The 23,070-nt window shown below is 47.7% G+C and overlaps 1 protein-coding gene across 3 annotated transcripts in view; it reads left to right on the forward strand.

Moving 5' to 3' along the window:
* LOC142496744 (arginine-glutamic acid dipeptide repeats protein-like) overlaps window positions 1-23,070 on the forward strand; it is a 332,612-nt gene that overhangs the window by 46,237 nt on the left and 263,305 nt on the right. Inside the window, exon 2 of one of the 3 annotated variants that reach the window (XM_075603618.1) lies at window positions 11,360-11,398. The exons of the other annotated variants lie outside the window; for them this stretch is intronic. The gene's annotated coding sequence lies outside the window, so the exon portion shown is untranslated. The remainder of the gene's footprint in view (window positions 1-11,359; window positions 11,399-23,070) is intronic. 3 annotated transcript variants of the gene reach the window in all.

Genomic DNA, 23,070 nt, shown 5'->3' on the forward strand with positions numbered 1-23,070 from the left:
ATATCACAGAGGTAATTAACATGAGCCCCCTTCCCCCCCATAGAACTCTTGGCATATCTGGTGTCCCGCAGTAAATTCCAAGACTGACGAGTATTACAGTTTCATATGTTATTACCACATTCTGCAAAAATGCAGGGTACAGCATTATCGGACTGCATCCTCTCCTGTGCTCCGTTGCAGTTTCCGGGTGATATACATCAATGTCCTGCACTTCCGTAGTTGCGGTCATACAAAGTTACATACAGACGCAGAATTTCATCTAGCATTCCAGTATAGTATAATTCATTATTGATTGAGTATTCATGGCTCTTTGTGATCACGATGGCACTGGGCACCTTCATCTGTCGGCTGCAGGATGTTACGTCTTGCAGCTGAAACCTCCTCCAACTCCGACATTTGGTGTGAGCTCTGTAACATCATCTTGTTAATGCTCTGCCCAGGATTACATCACAACACATTGCTTGTTCAGCGATTTTATGTGCATCCAAGTAGAAGGCTATTTCCTTAATACAGAGGCAACATCCTAGTGTCATCAGGTGTATGATATTAATTGGTACAAGGAGGTTGGAATATCAGCCATTACCTTTATGCGTGTACAATTGCAACCTGGGGCAGTACAAAGATATTTACACATAAACATGCAGTTCAGCAATAGTTAACCATAAAATCGGGATTAGCAGTAATTCACACCGTAGATAAATCATCCCGCTGTTCACGTTATACAGAATTTCACCGTGACCTGGTGGTAAATAGAAGTCAGGAAATCATAAGCTCAATGAGACCCTTAGGTGACAACGTTTCATGATGGAAGATCATTTTGAAGTCTAATCTTAACATATTGTCTGTCACCGCCCCTCTGCGCTCTCGTTATATGGGCAGTTGGCATGGAGGCCATAGCTGACAGGCCTTGAACTTTTGCTTGAAAATCCATGGCACTATTCAACGCTTTCCCCACAGTACTTGACGATGTAGTACAATCCGCAATGACGCATCAGAAAATAAATCACACAACGTCTTTCACAATTCAAGAAACGTGTGATAGGAATCTTAGTGCCATTGTGTGGGGGTGTGTAGCATTTCCCGGTGATTAAATGTGATGGCTGTATAGACTAGACTCCATTTCTATAGACTCTCTATTCAGACGTGTTGGCCATTGCTTCCGTTTGGAATATATTTAATGTGAATCTGTATGTTTTGGGCTCTCAGATTCCATCTGCATTTGTAGCAGAATAATGGTGGATAGATAAAATGATGTCCAATGCCCATGTCACATGTTGGAGTGCCCCAGATTTTAATCATTGTATTCATTTGAGTAGAAGCTTTCTTATAGGTGCTCGTGAAACAAAAATGCTCACGTTTGGATTGAGCAGTCTGCACTTGTGTTTATCCCTGTTCAGTGTAGCGACTTTCTTAATGGCTGTTTGGACTTCCAATGAGGGACAGGGTGATGGCTGCATGCGAAAAATACGTTTCTGTGATATATTCTACTTGTAAGGGTCTTGTCCCCTTTATACACTTTCAAGTGAAGGAAGTGGGATTGTGAACAACTGAATGTAGAAGAAAATCTGATTTGAGTTGATCTTGTTCCAATTGTCAAACTCCAGTAAATGGGGTTCTGAGCCCTACCATAGCATGAATATATAGTATATGCGTTCGCAGAGATGTTTAGATTTTCATAGTAGTCCATAAAGAAATTGGCAAACGAAGGCGCAATATTAGAGCCAGTTACCATTCCTCTAGTCTGTAAGTAGTATGTTTTTGACATTGAAGTAATTCTTTTCGAGAATCACGTCAACCAGTAACAGCAGATAATTGCATGGCAGGCCGCTATGCGAGGTTATTGATACTTATATTTGCAAAGATAGCTTCCTTGCCTGATTCATGAGGAATATTTGTGTATAGACTGGTTTATGTCTAAAGTTACAAGGCTAGTTTTCTCATAACTGTTTTATACTCTTGATGGGTATAACAGTTTGTTGGCAACCATCCTCTGTAGGCAAGTCTACAAACTGGGATGTGGGCCGACAAAAGAACCCGGAGCCGAGATGACCGGTCTCCCTGGTGGTCGGGATAAATCCTCTGCACCATGGGGAGGGTGTACAAGATAGAGGTAACAGAATGCTCCTGTGTTTGTTTATTTATTTAAGTAAGCCAGCTATTGATTTCTGTCTTATACCTTCTTAGTCGAATCAAGATCCAGGATTGTAGAACAGGAGAGATCACTTGATTGCCCCGACATGTCATCCATGTACATGTGTGTTTTATGGCAACAATGCCCCCACCTTTGTGTGCTGCTTCAATAATAATAATAATCTCTACTTACCAATGGTTTGATAGGTTGCCTGTTTTCTGTGTTGTTTTGATACGTAACAACTTTTTATTTTAAATAAATGGACTTTTCCCGGGCGCCTAAAATATTGTTCCTTACGTATATGCTGAGCTACAGTGCTGACGGACCTGTCCGTCACCAGCAAAGCTTGATCTGTTGCTATGACCGCCGCAACGGTGACGGACAGGTAAGTCAGCACTTCAGAATGAGTAGCGAAGTGCAGGAGAGAGGGGGGATTGGAGGCGGGTTGGGACGGGAGCAAGGGGAGAGGTCTGCCAACCCATCCTCTCAATGAGGTTAGTGTAGGGATGGATTTCGGTATGCTGCTGTGTGCCAGTGTGAGGCATAGTGTCAGCTTGAGAACACATCGGTGTGCCAAAGCATCCGCGTCAAAGATGCGTGCACACACATACAAGGCCTCCGACGGGGAAGAATTATAAGGGTCCAATGTTGAGCGGGGAGGTGGGGAAAGGGAGAGCGACACCTCCCCCCACTCCTGCCGCTCAACTAACTTTGGCTCCTAAGAATTCTAGCTGGTGCCTACTTTTAACATTTTTGTCTACCCCACTTGGTTTAATTTGTGAGTAAATTAATAAATGTGTTGATAGCATTAATGCCTACAGGCTCAAATGTATTACTAGATTTGAAGGGTGATTTTGTTGGGCAGTGTGAGGTATTGCCAGAGTTTTTGAGAACGAATCCTTTAATTCTGTGGAGTCTGTATTGTGTGATCTCCCTGTCAAAAGCTTTGGGTCTATTGGTGGCGATAAAAAAAGCTTTTACTTGTCGTATCTCATTTTAGGTGAGATTGTGATGATAAATGTGTGTTCACCCTTCGGTCCTGTTTTCTGCTGCCTGTCCTGTATCAAGCCCAAGGGGTGTTTTAGAGGTGCAGTCGTTTGACTCCTGCTTTGCCAAAAAATATAATGAAATATCTGTCTCACTAATGGTCAATGGGACTGGCTATATTAAAAGGTCTGTAAATTCTTTGTGTACAGCGTCTCTGTATATGTAGTGGAAGAGTCTGTTATCCCTTGAAGCCAACTATATACTCCACTCGGGCATTAGACAATATTTAAGCAATCCACCATTATTCTACTGTAAACACAGATGGAACCAGAGACCTTCTCATACAAACAGGTCCACAAGAAAAAGATGCAGAACCGCAGAATGGGCTAACACGTCCGAGTGCAGCCTATAAATGTACTGGCTGTATAAACTAGACTCAATTTCTAATCACAGGGAAATACTAAACACCCACACAAAGGCACCAAGATTCCAATCAAACATTTAATGAATTGTGAAAGACATTAATTATGTCATCTTTTTAATTGTGGCCTTACGGATTGTACTACATAGGCAAGACAGTCCGGATCAATTTGCATCGCTCTGCCATATGGAAAGCGGTGGATAATAGTGAATTGACACATCAACCAGTGGCACGGCATTTTCAAGCAAAAGGACATGGCCCATCGACTAAGCCCGGCATCCCAATTGCCCATATACCGAGACCCTACAGGGGCGGTGACAGACAAGTTGTTAGGCTAAGAAGCCAAAATGATTTTCAATCTTGAAACCATGTCCCTCTAAGGGTCTCGAGGCGTTAAAATTGAGCTGTTTCTTATGATTTTCTGACTTCTATGTACCACCAGGTCACGGTGAAATACTGTATAAAGTGGACAGCGGGATGATTTATCTACGGTGTGAACCACTATTAATCCTGACTTGCTGGTTAACTATTGATGAACAGCATGGCGAGGTGTCCATATCTGTGTACTGCCCCAGGTCGCGATCGTACACGCATAAAGGGGACGGCTGACTGGGATTCAACCTCGATATAACGACCTCCTGGTACCAACTAGTATCCTACTACTTATGAGCCTGTGATGTGTCCTCTGTATTAAGGAACATAAGCCCCTCTACATGGATGCACGTATGGATGGGACGCACATAATCGCTGAACAAGCAACGTGTTGTGATGTAATCCAGTACAGAGCATTAACGAGATGAAGTCACAGAGCTCAGCCAATGTCTGAGCCGGAGTAGGTTTCAGCTGTAAGACAACATACTGCAGCTGACATCAGAGATGGAGAAGGTGTCCGGGCCCACGGTGATCGCAAAGAGCTACGACTACGCCATCAATAAGGAATTCTACCACACTGGAATGTTAGATGAAAGGCTGTCCCTCCCTATGTATCTTTGTATGATTACAACTGCTGAAGTTCAGGACATTCATATATCAGCAGGACACTGCAACGGAGCAAAGGAGACGATGCAGTCCGATAATGACTGCTCACGGTATTGCTGAACTTTGTTCAGTACCCTGCGTTTTTGCTGAATGATGTGGTTATAACATATGGAACTTCAATACTCGCCAACAGAATTAGAATTCACTGCGGGACACCAGATATTCAGAGTTCTATGGGGATCATGTTTACCTCTGAGATTTACTTTTGACTTGAATCACTTTATTGTATTTTTGTGTACGAACCTACAACAGTATGATATTGCCACATGATCGATAAACATTATGGTGTATAACGTTGTATAAAACACCATAATTAATAAATGAAGTATTTTGTATCAGCTAAATGTAGATATTTTATTCCACACCAGTTGCCATAGTCGTTCTTACAAACATTTTCTGTGCATGTTTTTGCTTTGCTTACACACAGAGGTGGCTGTCTAGTAATGAGATCTCATTCGGGTCCCCTTTTTCAAGATATTTAATTTCTGTTTTGCATCTCTAAATGTTTCTGTTTTTCATTTTGTATGCACCCGATGAGGTCCCATAGTGGACTCAAATGTTGGTGTCATTTAGAACATAATATACCTTATTTTCTTTGATACCATGTGCTGTCTTCTATCTTGGCTTTGTGTGTGTGTGTGTGTGTGTGTGTGTGTGTGTGTGTTTATACACACACACCTCTTGCACAATCACAGCTGCTGTTCACTTTCAAATGGCTTAGTCCAGACCGGATACCCAGCAAACAAATTGATTATTTAGTATAACATCAAAGACTTACACTGAGGTTAGCGAAGGGTATCCGTGATGGAATTACAGATGGGGTCATGGAAGTCCAATACCCGGAACGCTGCCGCCAATGCTTCTAACTGAAGACAAATACCAAACTATACACATGACCGCATGATGACATGTATGATTATTTTCCACGCGTTTCGCAAGTAAAATGTGCCTCATCAATTCACATTACAGGGGGCTTCTATATCGAGTATTAACACTTTGTTAAAAATGGAATTGATGTATCCATGTACAAAAACATGCATAATCCATACAAAAGTGTGTGTATGCACATTCATGCATACACGCACATATACACCCGCGCACAATCACACGCACGCATATACACACACATGCACACGCACATGCACACGCACGCATATACACGCACACACAATGTAGCTAAATAAACAAGTAGGTGAGGAACTGGAAAAGAGGCCGTCGTTTAGTTTGTTGAAGTCACAAGGGATGGAGGCATCATATCCGAATTATAAGGAAGGTAACAAAAATTGCTAAAGGGCAATCAGATTAGCAAAAATGGATAATGAAAAAAGGATTGCATTAGAAAGTAAGATCAGCCCTAAAAAGTTATTTAAGTACCTTAATAATAAAAAATCAGAGAAATAAAATATAGGACCGTTTCAGTGAGATGGGCAGGCAGATTATTGGAGATAAGGAAAAAGCAGAGGTATTAAACAAATTCTTTGCCTCTGTGTTTACCAGGGAAGAATCAATTTCAATAGTAGTGCCGCAGGAGGAAGCCACAACCTCCATATTAATGACCAATTGGTTAACTGAGGAAGTTCATAGGCGGCTTGATAAAATTAAAGTAAATAAGGCACCTGGCCCCGATGGCATACAGTCAAGCGTTCTCAAGCAGTTAAGTTCAGTAATAGCCAAACCATTATATTTAATATTCAATGACTCCTTTTCCACAGGCTCAGTACCAGAAGATTGGCGTAAAGCAGATGTGGTGCCTATCTTTATCTTTAAAAAGGTAGATCACAACTGGGGAATTAGACCTGTAAGTCTGACTTCAATAGTGGGGAAGCTACTTGAAGGTTTAATACGGGATAATATTCAGGAATACCTAATGGAAAACAAAATGATTAGTAATAGTCAGCATGGATTTATGAAGGATAGATCTTGCCAAACTAACCTTATTTGTTTCTTTGAGGAGGTAAGTAGGAATTTAGACCAGGGTAATGCAGTTGTGGTCTACTTAGGTTTTGCAAAGGCTTTTGATACGGTTTCACATGAGGTTAATGTACAAAATAAAGCAAATTCGACTCAGTAAAAATATATGCACCTGGATTCAAAATTGGATGAAGGATAATCAACAGAGTTGTCATAATTAGAACTTTTTCAGTTTGGGCTAAAGTTGAGTGGAGTACCTCAGGGATCGGTACTGGGACCCCTGTTTTTTCCCCCAGCTTAAATTTTTTATTGAAAATTTTCAAGGTGTCTAAGGCTACGCTTATAGTGCCGGTGACGCGGCGGTCGCTGGAAAATCAAATAAATATGACTTCCAGCGATCACGACCAATCCGTCGCGCCACGCTTACTATAAGCGCACACGACGGCGGCGATGCATTTGTTTTTCTGCGACGTCGCTGTCGCCGGCACTAAGCGCAGCCTGAGGAGATATGATCACATACAAATATATTTGGGGACATTACAAGGAGCTTTCAAAAGAACTATTCATCCCAAGTACAAAGGACTCTGGGTCATCCCTTAAGGTTGGAGGAAAGGAGATTTCACCAGCAACAAAGATAGGGTTATTTACAGTAAGGGCAGTTAAAATGTGGGATTCATTACCCATGGACTGTGATGGCAGGGATATACCAAATAAGTATACATGGGAAGGATGTTGATCCAGGGAGTAATCTGATTGGCGATATTTGGAGTCGGGAAGGAATTTATTTTTCCCCTTATGAGATTGGATGATATGTCACTGGGGTTTTTTGTTTGCCTTCCTCTGGATCAATATACTGTAAGTATGGATATAGGAAAAAGCAGGGGAGTGCAATCTTTTCCCCCTTAACACCCCTGCCGGCTGTCCCCCCCTCCTTACCTTGGTGTTCTGGCATAATGTCATGTTGCCATGGCAACACGTCACCAGAAGCTGTCTGACCCAAGGTATGGAGAAGTTAGAGGCCTTCGCCGCTTCCCCGGCGTTTAATTTAAATGCCTTCGGAAAGTGCGCAGGGCCTCTGTCTCCACTGCACCTCCCGCCGATAATCTCGCGCCCCCCTGTGTGACGCGCCCTCCAGTTTGCGCTCCCCGGGGATAAAGTATCTGTAGTCTAAATTCAGCATAGGTTGAACTTCCTGGATGCATGTTTTTTCCACCTCATCAACTATGTAACTGACACACTTACACCTACGCACCTACACACCTACGCACCTACGCACACACACACACCTACACACCTACACACCTACACCTACCTACACACCTACCTACACACCTACCTACACACCTACCTACACACCTACCTACACACCTACACACACACCTACACACCAACCCCCCACTCCTACTAACACCCCCACTCCTACTAACCCCCCCACTCCAATCCCCTGTCACCACACCTACCCACACACTTAAACACCTACACCCCGTCACCACACCTACCCCCCCGTCACCACACCTACCCCCCCGTCACCACACCTACCCCCCATCACCACACCTACCCCCCCGTCACCACACCTACCCCCCGTCACCACACCTACCCCCCCCCCGTCACCACACCTACCCCCCCCCCGTCACCACACCTACCCCCCCGTCACCACACTCAAATGCAATTGGACAAATTAACACAATCATAAATAAAATGTTCATTTTTAATACTTTGTCGAGAATCCTTTGCAGTCAATGACTGCTTGAAGTCTGGAACGCATGGGCATCACCAAACGCTGGGTTTCTTCCTTTGTGATGGTTTGCCAGGCCTTTACTGCAGCTGTCTTCAGTTGTTGTTTGTTCGTGGGTCTTTCTGCCTTAAGTTTTGTCTTCAGCAAGTGAAATGCATGCTCGATCGGGTTGAGATCAGGTGATTGACTCGACCATTGCAGAATATTCCACTTCTTTGCCTTAAACTCCTGGGTGGCTTTCGCAGTATGTTTTGGGTCATTGTCCATCTGTAAAGTGAAGCGCCGTCCAATCAACTTCGCTGAATTTGGCTGAATCTGAGCAGACAATATATCCTTATACACTTCAGAATTCATCCGGCTGCTTCTGTCACATCACCAATAAACACTAGTGACCCAGTGCCATTGGAAGCCATGCATGCCCATGCCATCACAATGCCTCCACCGTGTATTACAAATGTGGTATGCTTCGGATCATGAGCCTTCCCCATACTTTTTCTTCCCATCATTCTGGTACAGGTTGATCTCAGTTTCATCTGTCCAAAGAATGCTGTTCCAGAACTGGGCTGGCTTTTTAATATATTGTTTGGCAAAGTCTAATCTGGCCTTTCTATTCTTGAGGCTTATGAATGGTTTGCACCTTGTGGTGAACCCTCTGTATTTGCTCTCGTGAAGTCTTCTCTTTATGGTAGACTTGGATAATGATATGCCTACCTCCTGGAGAGTGTTCTTCACTTGGCTGGATGTTGTGAAGGGGTTTTTCTTTACCATGGAAAGGATCCTACGATCATCCTCCTCTGTTGTCTTCCGTGGATGTCCAGGCCTTTTTGTGTTGCAGAGCTCACCAGTGCGTTCTTTTTTTTCTCAGAATGTACCAAACTGTTGATTTGGCCACTCCTAATGTTCCTGCTATCTCTCTGATGGGTTTTTAAAAAAAAATTTTTTTTGCAGCCTAAGAATGCCCAGTTTCACTTGCATTGAGAGCTCCTTTGACCGCATGTTGTGGGTTCACAGCAAAAGCTTCCAAATGCGAATGCCACACCTGGAATCAACTCCAGACCTTTTACCTGCTTAATTGATGATGAAATAACGAAGGAATAGCCAACACCTGTCCAGGAACAGCTTTTGAGTCAATTGTCCAATTACTTTTGGTCCCTTGAAAATGAGGGGGCTACATATTAAAGAGATGTAATTCCTAAACCCTTCCTCCAATTTGGATGTGAATACCCTCAAATTAAAGCGGATAGACTGCACTTTAAGCCCATATTCATTATTTAACTGTTACTTGAATTTATTTTGGTACAAAGCCGAAATAACAAAACTTGTATCAGTGTCCCCATCCCCTGCAGTCAGCTGCAGAAAGCCGTGATTATAGTTGCAGCGTGCGCGTGATGTCACGCGCGAAACCTGCGCTTAGACGTGGCGTTCGCTCATTGGCTGAACTGCGCACGTGACCCGGCTGTCGCGTGACAAATAAAATTATTTGGCTGGCCGAGAATCGGTCGAGCTCTCTATGGCCTGCCTCATAGAGGTACTGCCTTGTGTTTACGGCGCGCGCGACCACTATATTCGCGGCCTAATGCTGTTGAATACTTTTTTGCTCCTCTTACACTGGGAACTAGTGATTGTCATAGAAGAGGAGCAGGGAGATGTGAAGAGCAGCAAGATCCCTGCTATGTTTGGGAGTAAGCATGGTGGCCCTCAATAAGGTCATTTAACACTGAAGTGGTCTGAGGTATACGCAGGGGAGTCACGGGGGTTGAGAAGGGTATGGGGGGAGGTGAAGGGTGCAAGGGAGTCACAAGAGGGGGGGGGTGCTGGGTAGTCACGGGACAGAAGAGCACACATACACCAGGATAGTCACAGAAACACACAAAACAGAACAAATACACACAGGGCAGAGACACAAAGCCTCACCACTGTACTGTCCATACTGCTGCTTCCTCGTTCCTCCTCTGCTTGGCCACACCCATCAGGCTCCTGACACCACCTCCCGCATGCTCCTGACCTCCTCCTGATTGGCTGCATTACCCATCAGTAACCAATCAGGATAGAGGAAACTGCCCTGTCCCCTGCCCTCGAACAGGGATACAGAAAGAAAGGGGGGAGCGCAGGTTGAGGAATTTGGGGTGTGTATGGTTTCTAATAGATGAAGGTGGATGTAATAAAAATATATAAAAACACTTACACGGCCTTGTGCCTTTATATAATTTTATTACATCCACCTTCATCTATTAGAAACCATACACACCCCAAATTCCTCAACCTGTGCTCCCCCTTTCTTTCTGTATCCCTGTACCAATAAGGATCCTGGATAGATTCTATTGGGGTCAGAGCCATAGGACGAGACGACGAAACTGAGGGGACCTTTGTTTATGTTTTTAAGGTTGTAAAACATCTTGTTATATTTCCCCGGTCACACATTTTGATGGGAGCGCCCGGGTTTTCCCCTGTTCCCCTGCCCTCGAACATCAGGGAAATCCTGTGACACACTTTTGATCCTCACTGAACCCCAGGGGGCTATAGAACCCCGGTTGGGAAACACTGCGCTAGATGCATTTTTATTGATATCATTCCTCATTACACATCATGATGAGGCGGATATGTTTGGAACATGGATTCATTGGATACAAGATATCCACATTGTATAGAATGCTTGGGAGGTCACATGGCACAGTTTAACCTTTAACCCCCTTTAATACAAGCAGGAAGATTAATCTGTTTTTCGGACGCTTTTGTACTTGGAAGATCTTTGGGCTTCAATGTTATTAGAATTTCTTCATATTAGGACTGAGTTTGTATTTTTCACCGTCCAGAGTGTTTGTGAAAATGGCTGATGTACGGATTCCCTGTAGTGTCAATTGCAGTATAATAATAATCATGAATCAAAACCTGTTTTAACTCAATAAACAATAATAAAAAAAAATTGGGCAGGTTGTAAGTTGGGTTCAATATTTAGAGGAAATAAGATTGTGTGAAATACGTAGTAGAAACTATATTTACTTTTTCATTTTGGTACTCTTTCTTTATATTTAGTATGGATTCAAAACCAATTAAATACAGTAGGTTTTAGATAATCAAGTATAGCCATTTTTAAATCCATTTTTTTGAAAGACTGAATATTTTCCTTTGTTTTCAGTTACAATGGAGAACCTGAACATAGGATTTTTGAAGAGGGGTAAGATTGTCAATTTTGTTGGCGCCACCTCTCATTGGATAATCTTTCAATTTATTCAGTTTCTGGACATCTATTTAAAGTGTGAGGTCCAGTTAGAGAACAATGACTGGGTAAATACGGGCAGGAACACCCCCTCGTTATACTCCAGGTTACAGTGATACAGTGATTACAAACATCTGTCTGAAGAAACGTAAAAATAATTTTAAATGATTGACGAATTATACCCTAATAGATAATCCCAGTCAATTTGGTCCTACATGGAACTGCACTTTTAAAAGGTTGTCACATCTTGTCGTTCAGATCTTGTAAACCAGTCACGTTTTATTTTCCCATCTTATAACAATACATCCCAAGCTACTCACAGTAATTAGCACCTTGTAATAATTCACATTTATAAGGACAATAATAATTGATTTACCTGTCATCCAATATAGTAATGAGCTTGCATTGGTATTGATGATTGTTTAAACGACTGCCCCCACCCCGCCCACAAATTACAATCTCTGTACCATATCACCAGATATTGATGTGATGCAAGTTTGCAGTCATTTCTTATAACGAGGTCATTTTACAGATGTAATGCCTACTAGAGATTATCGGTTGCTTTCCAGGTTGTGGTCTCTTTTTAATGACCTGGTAACCCCATACTTACACCATGACAGTAATGTGGAAAGCTGGACCTGATTTGAAGAGTGCTTGGTATTTCTATTTCATTTCATGTACCAGTGAGAAACCGTATTTGTATTGATCAGGGTGGATGCACCCACTGTCACCCTGTGCTGATGCATTGTACTGTAGGTCCCCAATCGCTTCATAGCACCTGCTTGCTAATGTATTACACAGCGTAGAAGTGTAAATTCCATGCTGAGATAGGAACATTAGGGTGCTGTAAATGTCATTGCTGAATAGGCAGAAAATTACAATAATTAAAAAAAAAAAAAAGCTTGTTTACTAATCGAGGAGAAATGTACATTGTGAGCAGACGTTTCAGGTTTTTAAAATTGGAATGGAAGTTAACCCTTCACCTGAATATCTGACAAATCACTTTATACCAAAAATACACTGGGTACCAGCAATGGAAACTTTTTTTAAAGCAGCGAAACCCCATGCACTATTTCTTCAATTTTTGTCATAGAATTGAAGCGGGGGGTCTCTGGAGCTGAACCACATTCTTTTCACCTGGAGGACCCCCTGCTTCTAGAGATACTTACCTCCGTATGGGGCCAGTATCCCTGGAGTTTAAATGTCCAGGTCATGCCGGCCAATAGGAAGCCGCAACAGATGTCATGGCTTCCTATTGGATTGCGGGACATTTAAACGCCGCCATTTTGTGAGGCACACAAGTTCCCTGGCTGCAGAGATACCGGCACCCCTACTGATGTAAGTATCTCTGGAAGACGGGGGTCCCCGAATCGGAAATGTAGTGCAAGGTGTTTTGCTGTTTAACACTACTGCCAGATGCAGCCAAATAATGCATTGTTGTGCTGGTCCCTCTTACTGCGATGGCTTCTTTGTGCAAATGTTGCCTAGGTTTGCCTGTGTGGTCTTTCCTTACTGAGAAAACATATAATTGGACTCTTGTGATTTTAAAATGTCTGATCTTCTTGATACTCCATTATGTTTTTAATCCTCTCTTGGAGTAGTCCGAAATATGGCCTTGTGACGTTTAGTAACTTTTGGGATCGGTGCAATGGTGTAGCTATAGGGTGTGCGCGTCAGTGGTCCGGGTGCTCAAAGTCTACGTCCAGAATATGATGATAATCACTGATAACCAGGAGACAGACATATAGGGCATCTAATTCCACTATAGCAATAATAATGAAGATAAGTCAGGGGTGGGTCTGAAATTCTCTTGTGAGGAACAAATGTTTCCCTGTAGGTAGTGAGTGGTACAATTGCTATACCCTTCCCCTCCTCATTGGGATAGTCCCCAGAATAGTAATAACCAATTCAGTACTGACTGTATCCTCCCCAATCTGTCTCCTTAAGCGTGCAGCCGGTGTAGAGTTCAGAGATATCCCAAAAATATGCAGTGCAGCGCACAAGACAGAGCAGGGTCATGAGAACAAAAAAATCAATTTATTAAGGTAAACATATAAAAAACGAAGGTTAAAGCTCTCCTGTGCGTTTCATGAGTGATCTCACTTCAAGTGGTGCGATCACACACGAAACGCGTAAGAGCTTTACCCTCTGTTTTTTATATGTTTACCTTAATAAATTGACTTTTTTATTCTCATGACCCTGCTCTGTCTTGTTGTGCACTGCATATTTTTTTTAATATTTATGGTGTTACTTGCTTAATGAAACGCTCCTCCCCCCTCCCCCCCCCCGTGGTGTTTACGTTATATTGTTGGAAAAAGAGTTTCACATTGCTTATGCGAGACGTTTTGTGAATTCATGCGGCCAAGGGGGAAAGGTCTAGTTAAGCATGCCAGCTTGTAAAAGCAGATGCATTTAAGACGGATGTTGTAAAGAGCAGACATTTTTTTACCTTTCTATTTTTTATAGCACTAATTGACTTCTCTTCCACTGACAGCTTGATAAATTGGAAAGACCAGTCAGCTCTTAATGATGTATATATGATTATTTTTTTATCCCCTCTCCACATTTCTTCAAATGTTTCATAAAAGTTACTCTGCTTCCTGGGATTCAGAAATAGATGAATGCAAGCTTTCTTCCCCCATAAAAACCTGGTATTATCTGTTCTCTGCACCTCAAGCACTTCTCATCTTGACCGGCTGACAGAAAGGGCTGGCTGGCAGGGATCTTAATAACACATTATGCCACTTTTCTTCCAATTTGAAAGATTATAAATGACACTTATTTCTGGAGGATACTAAATATTTCTTATGTCTGCATTTAATTACACTTCAAACATTACTTTGTAGAGTGAGCTATGGCCACTGTGCTACGGCTTGAAATGTATTTCAACCTAATGATAAACAAGTTTTATTCATATTACATCTGTGCCTAATCTTTTCTTTTATTTTAGATTCATGAATAAGCATGTTCTATAGCTTATTTAGGCATCTTAAGTGAACCTTTGTAGACATTAAAAATAACTTTTCCTGGTTCCATTTTATTGACCTTTTGTACATGACAAATATTTGTTTTTTTTGTGCTTTTCTGTTTTGGTGTCATACTGCGTACTCCTTAAATAGAGCAAAATAACAAATAGCTTTACAAAGTTTGATTTTTTTTTTTTTTAAATGTCAAGTTTCCTGATATCAAAGAAAACATTTAAAAGTCGTGTACACATCTAAGGGGGCGGCCCAAGTCACTTCTACAGCGCACCGAGGCGTGCGCTGTGCACTCAAGCCCCACCCCCCCAGTCAGGCCGGCCCCAGTTCCTACCTTGTCGCGCACCTTTCCCCTGCGACAGGTTTTCAGGCAGGCAGGGAAATTTAAGAGCAAAGTTTGCGATGGAGTCGCATTACCCTCCGAAGGTGGGTGCCGTGATTTCAGGGTTCGATTGGAAGACGACCATGTCGGTCGATGACTACTTTTTGCGATGTCGTGGATAGGCGCATAAAGTGCTCCGTCAATGGCAGCAGGAGAATCTTGCAGACCAGCGGTCGCCATGACATCGGTGTCAAGAGCTTTGAAGTGATGGATTTCCAATGTAGAAGAGGCTGTTGAGAACGAAGTAGAAATGGTCTATCTTTATTGCTCTATCGGAAATGAAGTTGACGATGGAGTTTATTTCGAAAGAATCTTTAGTTTCGATGAGGCTGTTGGCTAGGGCAGTGAGGCTTGGTCTTTTGGCTTCAACGTTGGCTAGCAGATTCGGCATCCAAGAATATGTGCAAAACAGAATTGGGTTGGCTTCAACCTTCCCATATAACAAAATGTATCAATAGCACTATATCTTTTTCTATACATTTATGGAGTGCTGCTAGGGAACGAGGAATTGCCCATACATTTATGGAAAAGAAATACAAAAACCCTGTGATACATTCACATTGTCTTGCAATTTATCTGTGCTTCAGGGGAATTAAAACTGGCAAAACACAGTAATAAAATTCCTTTTGCTTTATGAAGGAAAAATGTGTGAGTACACAGGTTCCTTAGTGAAGTGTGTGTGTGTGTGTGTGTGTGTGTGTGTGTGTGTGTGTGTGTGTGTATGTGTATATATATATATATATATATATATATATATATATATATATATATATATATATATATATATATATATATATATATATATATATATATATATATATATATACACACACACACACACACACACACACACACACACACACACACACACACACACACACACACACACACACACACACACACACACACACACACACACAGTGGCCGCACTTGCTAATAGATGGGTGCCAGTCTGTGCAGAGTATCCAGCTAAGTATATTTATCTCAATTGTAAAATGATTACCAGCACCAGAACAAGGTTTTAAATATTAAAAAAATGTTTTATGCATTAATAAAACATATTTTTAATAGTTAAAACAATGTGCTAGTAATCATTTCACAATTTAGATGACATACAGTGGCGAGAGTTTGTGTACCCCAATGATAATTACGGACATTCCATAGTTTTTACATGATTACCTTCTTGAATCAAAACCATTCTAATCTTAAATATCCAATAGAGTTTATACCAGCCAATTCCATGTCTTTTGAAACAAAATTATGTATGAATTAGACTAAGAGCCAGGGTATGTGCAAAAGTGAAACTGGGTTTATTAGCTAAATTTAAAGGGGATATTTAGAATCAGGATTTTAAATAATTAGGTACATCTTTTGTTGTGAGTTTGGGAGGCCCCATCTTTTATACTATATTAGTGAAAGCACTGTATGCCTGCCTGCCTGCCTGCATGCCTGCCTGCCTGCCTGCCTGGATGTCCGGTGTCCCTAGGGGAAATCTCATTGGTCCCTTGGGCCGCCCCCGCACACTTCTCATTGGCCTGAGGCGGAGTGACGGGCCAAAGGGGCGGACACACACACACACACTCCTCAACGCGCACACACACACACACACACACACACACACTCCTCAACGCACACACACACACACACACACACACACACACACACACTCCTCAACACACACACACACACACACTCCTCAACACACACACACACACACACTCCTCAACACACACACACACACACACACACACTCCTCAACATACACACACACACACACACACACACACACACACACACACACACACACACACACTCCACCCTCCTAACGGCTGCCCGACCTTGACCCCCCCGCCCTTCCCGGTGGCTGGCCCGCAACAACGGAACCCCCCCTATCACCACTCCGCGGGACCTCAACATCACCCTCTCTCCCGGTGCTCCCTCTCTCCCCCGGTGCTCCCTCTCTCCCCCGGTGCTCCCCCCCCCCCCCCCCCGCAGAGCACGCTCTCACCTTCAGGCCTAGAGGCCGCGCCCCCAGCTCCCCATCCCCGCGCGCGCTGCTCCGGCTCTCTCAGGCCTAGCTGCCTCTGTCGGGAGCTGCACGGGCCGCGGCCCATACACCCCCCTCACCTGAGCGTCTCAGCTCCGCCTCGCCGGGGGGAACGGAGACCGCCGAGGAACCCGAGGAGGAGGAGGAGGAGGAGCGCGGCCCGGTGCGAGGTAAGTAACCGCAGGGGAAGGGATCTTTCACCCCGGCCCGGCCCTTCACCCCCCCCCCCCCCCCGGCCCTTCACCCCCCCCCCCGGCCCTTCACCCCCCCACCCCGGCCCTTCACCCGGCCCGGTCCTTCACCCCCCCCCCCCCCCCCGGCCTGGCGCTTCACCCGGCCCAGCGCTTCACCCCCCCCGGCCTGGCCCTTCACCTGACCCGGCCCGGCCCTTCACCCCCCCCGGCCAGGCCCTTCACCCCCCCCCCCGGCCAGGCCCTTCACCCCCCCCCCCCCGGCCATGCCCTTCACCCCCCCCCCGGCCATGTCCTTCACCCCCCCCCCCCCCGGCCATGCCCTTCACCCCCCCCGGCCATGCCCTTCACCCCCCCCCCGGGCATGCCCTTCACCCCCCCCCCGGGCATGCCCTTCACCCCCCCCCCCCCGGGCATGCCCTTCACCCCCCCCCCGGCCATGCCCTTCACCCCCCCCCCGGCCATGCCCTTCACCCCCCCCCCGGCCATGCCCCTCAATACCTCCCCCCGGCCATGCCCTTCACCCCCCCCCCCCGGCCATGCCCTTCACCCCCCCCCCCACCCCAGCCATGCCCTTCACCCCCCCCAGCCATGCCCTTCACCCCCCCCCCCCCGGCCATGCCCTTCACCCCCCCCCCCCGGCCATGCCCTTCACCCCCCCCACCCCAGCCATGCCCTTCACCCCCCCCAGCCATGCCCTTCACCCCCCCCCCCAGCCATGCCCTTCACCCCCCCCCCCAGCCATGCCCTTCACCCCCCCCCCCAGCCATGCCCTTCACCCCCCCCCAGCCATGCCCTTCACCCCCCCCCCCAGCCATGCCCTTCACCCCCCCCCAGCCATGCCCTTCACCCCCCCCCCCCAGCCATGCCCTTCACCCCCCCCCAGCCATGCCCTTCACCCCCCCCCCCCAGCCATGCCCTTCACCCCCCCCCCCCAGCCATGCCCTTCACCCCCCCCCCCAGCCATGCCCTTCACCCCCCCCCCCCGGCCATGCCCTTCACCCCCCCCTGGCCATGCCCTTCACCCCCCACCCCCCTCAGGCATGCCCTTCCCCCCCGGCCCTGCCCTTCACCCCCTTCGGCCCCCTCGGCACCGCCTCACCTCTCCCACCCCCCCTCACAGCAAAGCCCAGCCTACCCGGCGCCGCCTGCAACGCTCCTCGGCACCGCTGCCTCACCTCGAGGCGGAGGCCAGCGGGGGGGGCTCCCGCCAGCCTTGCAGGAGGGACCCTCCACATGCCCCGTGCTGCTCACCCCCCCTCCACATGCCCCGTGCTGCTCACCCCCCCCCCCCACATGCCCCGTGCTGCTCACCCCCCCCCCCACATGCCCCGTGCTGCTCACCCCCCCCCCCACATGCCCCGTGCTGCTCTCCCCCCCTCCACATGCCCCGTGCTGCTCTCCCCCCCCTCCACATGCCCCGTGCTGCTCTCCCCCCTCCACATGCCCCGTGCTGCTCTCCCCCCCCTCCACATGCCCTGTGCTGCTCTCCCCCTCCACATGCCCCGTGCTCCGTGCTGCTCTCCCCCCTCCCCCTCCACATGCCCCGTGCTGCTCTCCCCCTCCACATGCCCCGTGCTGCTCTCCCCCCTCCCCCCTCCACATGCCCCGTGCTGCTCTCCCCCCTCCCCCCTCCACATGCCCCGTGCTGCTCTCCCCCCTCCCCCCTCCACATGCCCCGTGCTGCTCTCCCCCCTCCCCCCTCCACATGCCCCGTGCTGCTCTCCCCCCTCCCCCCTCCACATGCCCCGTGCTGCTCTCCCCCCTCCCCCCTCCACATGCCCCGTGCTGCTCTCCCCCCTCCACATGCCCCGTGCTGCTCTCCCCCCTCCCCCTCCCCCCTCCACATGCCCCGTGTTGCTCTCCCCCTCCACATGCCCCGTGCTGCTCTCCCCCCTCCCCCCTCCACATGCCCCGTGCTGCTCTCCCCCTCCCCCCTCCACATACCCCGTGCTGCTCTCCCCCCTCCCCCCTCCACATGCCCCGTGCTGCTCTCCCCCCTCCACATGCCCCGTGCTGCTCTCCCCCCTCCACATGCCCCGTGCTGCTCTCCCCCCTCCCCCCTCCACATGCCCCGTGCTGCTCTCCCCCCTCCCCCCTCCACATGCCCCGTGCTGCTCTCCCCCCCTCCACATGCCCCGTGCTGCTCTCCCTCCCTCCACATGCCCCGTGCTGCTCTCCCTCCCTCCACATGCCCGTGCTGCTCTCCCTCCCTCCACATGCCCGTGCTGCTCTCCCTCCCTCCACATGCCCCGTGCTGCTCTCCCCCCTCCACATCCCCCGTGCTGCTCTCCCCCCCATCACATGCCCCGTGCTGCTCTCCCCCCCTCCACATGCCCCGTGCTGCTCTCCCCCCCTCCACATGCCCCGTGCTGCTCTCCCCCCCTCCACATGCCCCGTGCTGCTCTCCCCCCCTCCACATGCCCCGTGCTGCTCTCCCCCCCTCCACATGCCCCGTGCTGCTCTCCCCCCCTCCACATGCCCCGTGCTGCTCTCCCCCCCTCCACATGCCCCGTGCTGCTCTCCCCCCCTCCACATGCCCCGTGCTGCTCTCCCCCCCTCCACATGCCCCGTGCTGCTCTCCCCCCCTCCACATTCCCCGTGCTGCTCTCCCTGCAGCTTCCCCCCCCCCCCCCTCCACATGCCCTCTGTCCGGCTCCCGTCCGATCCCTGCCCCTCCGTACCAGATGACTGCAGGGTCCGTCTCCCGGCCTGCACGAGGAAGATGCTGCCGACTGTAAGGTAATCACCTCCCCCCCCCCCCCACACATTCCTTCATCTCCAGCCTGATCCCTCCGTACACACACACACACACACACACACACACACACACACACACACACACACACACACACACACACACACACACACACTATATATATCTTTATACATAAGACACACACACACACACATGTAGACACACACACACACATGTAGATACACACACACAGATGTAGACACACACACATGTAGACACACACACACAGATGTAGACACACACATGTAGACACACACACACACACACACACGTACACAGACACGTACACACGTACACACACACACACACACACACACACACCTATACAGACACACGTATACACACAGCAGACACACGTATACACACAGCAGACACACGTATACACACAGCAGACACACGTATACACACAGCAGACACACGTATACACACAGCAGACACACGTATACACACAGCAGACACACGTATACACACAGCAGACACACGTATACACACAGCAGACACACGTATACACACAGCAGACACACAGCAGACACACGTATACACACAGCAGACACACGTATACACACAGCAGACACACGTATACACACAGCAGACACACGTATACACACAGCAGACACACGTATACACACAGCAGACACACGTATACACACAGCAGACACACGTATACACACAGCAGACACACGTATACACACAGCAGACACACGTATACACACAGCAGACACACGTATACACACAGCAGACACACGTATACACACAGCAGACACACGTATACACACAGCAGACACACGTATACACACAGCAGACACACGTATACACACAGCAGACACACGTATACACACAGACACACGTATACACATGTATACACACACACACACGTAGGCACACGTATACACACACACACACACGTAGACACACACACACACACGTAGACACACGTAGACACACGTAGACACACGTAGACACACGTAGACACACGTAGACACACGTATACACACGTATACACACGTATACACACGTACACACACGTATACACGCAGACACACGTATACACGCAGGCGCACGTACATAGACACGCGCACGTAGACGCGCGCGCGCGCACGTAGACGCGCACGGAGACGCGCGCGGAGACGCGCACGGAGACGCGCGCGCGCACGGAGACGCGCACGGAGACGCGCACGGAGACGCGCGCGCGCACGGAGACGCGCACGGAGACGCGCACGGAGACGCGCGCGCGCACGGAGACGCGCACGGAGACGCGCACGGAGACGCGCACGGAGACGCGCGCGCACACGGAGACGCGCACGGAGACGCGCGCGCACACGGAGACGCACGGAGACGCGCGCGCACACGGAGACGCACGGAGACACACACGGAGACACGCGCGCGCGCGCACGGAGACACGCACGGAGACGCACGGAGACGCGCGCGCGCACACGGAGACACGCGCGCGCACACGGAGACGCGCGTGCACGGAGACACGTACACACACACGTACACACTTATACACACACGTACACACTTATACACACACGTACACACTTATACACACACGTACACACTTATACACACACGTACACACTTATACACACACGTACACACTTATACACACACGTACACACTTATACACACACGTACACACTTATACACACACGTACACACTTATACACACACGTACACACTTATATACACACGTACACACTTATACACACACGTACACACTTATACACACTTATACACACACGTACACACTTATACACACACGTACACACTTATACACACACACACACGTGTATACACACACACACGTGTATACACACACACGTGTGTATACACACACACACACTATCCCCAGCACCACCACATCAGCACACCGGTATCCCATGCCCCCCCAGCACACTGCCATTCTCGGCTCCCCACCATTCCCAGCCCCCATCAACACCATCAGCACCCACACATTGGCACCTTCGCACCTCCCCCACCGGCACACCCACATCCGCACCCCTACATCAGCAACAAACCCTCCCAAATCAGCACACCGATACAATCACCATCAGTACAGCCACAGCAGCAGTACCACCGCACACCGCCATGGGCCGCGTGGACCACTCCCCACCCAAATGCCACCCCCACACCACAAACATCCCGGGCAACGCCGGGGCTCTCAGCTAGTCATATATAAAGATCAGAAACTTTGAGTTTAGTCTTCACCATACAGGTGTGTGGAAACACATATTGCCACAATCAAAAATAAATCTCGGAGGACCTCAGAAAAGCAGTTATTGATGCTCATCTATTTAGAAAGTGTTACAAAACCATTTATAAGGATTTGGGGCACCACCAATCTACTGTCAGACGGATAATCTACAAATAGAGAAAGTTCAAGACCACAGTTGCGCTAACCAAGAGCAGTAGTAGTAGAACAAACCGGCAAATCATCCAGGAAGTCGCAAAGAACCCCAGAGTAACATGCAAGGATCTGCAGGACATGCTCGCCTTGGCTAATGTGTGTGATCATGACTCAAATATCAGAAAAAGACTGAACAAGAATGGTGTTTATTGAAGGATGGTAAGGAAGAAACCACTGCTTGAAAAAGAACATTACTGCCCATCTGAAAGTTCTCCAACATACTGCGAATCGCAATTTATAAAGGATTTAATAGGGAATTCCTGATTAGTAGTAGAGCCCCTAAAATATCGGGAAGGTACCATGAATTGGCATATTTTACAACCTCCACACCTATAGGATCCTTTCATTACAAATTTCCTAGTAGAAGGGGGTGACGAAGCAACATAGCTAGGTGATACATAAGTAGCGATGGTTTTGGCCTTCCGATATACAAAACGGGGGCCTTTCACAACACAGTCTTTCAGGCTCCCATCCATTAACAAGATATTCCAATATTTGCGAATTATGTTTTGGACTTGATGGCTACATTTATTATACTGCATAATCATGAGAGGAACATCCTCATTTTTTTGTGATCTATTTACATTCTTATCATAATTTTTCCTCCAATTGGAAGAAACTGCATCCCTTCGCGGGCCACCCTGCCCTGTATGAAGGAGATCTCTCCTATTCATAGACGAAACTTCCTGGAGGGTATTGGCTAAATTCTTAGTATTGTATCCTCTTTGCTGGAATCGATGGCTCAACTCCTCAGACTGTCGGACGAAACCCTCTTCCGTAGAGCAGTTCCTCCTCAGTCTGAGGAAATAAATAAGATATCCAGATCGAGGGTGTGGGACAGGGAGGGTGTGGGACAGGGAGGGTGTG

Source organism: Ascaphus truei, chromosome 6, assembly GCF_040206685.1.
Source record: "Ascaphus truei isolate aAscTru1 chromosome 6, aAscTru1.hap1, whole genome shotgun sequence".
Taxonomy (NCBI): domain Eukaryota; kingdom Metazoa; phylum Chordata; class Amphibia; order Anura; family Ascaphidae; genus Ascaphus; species Ascaphus truei.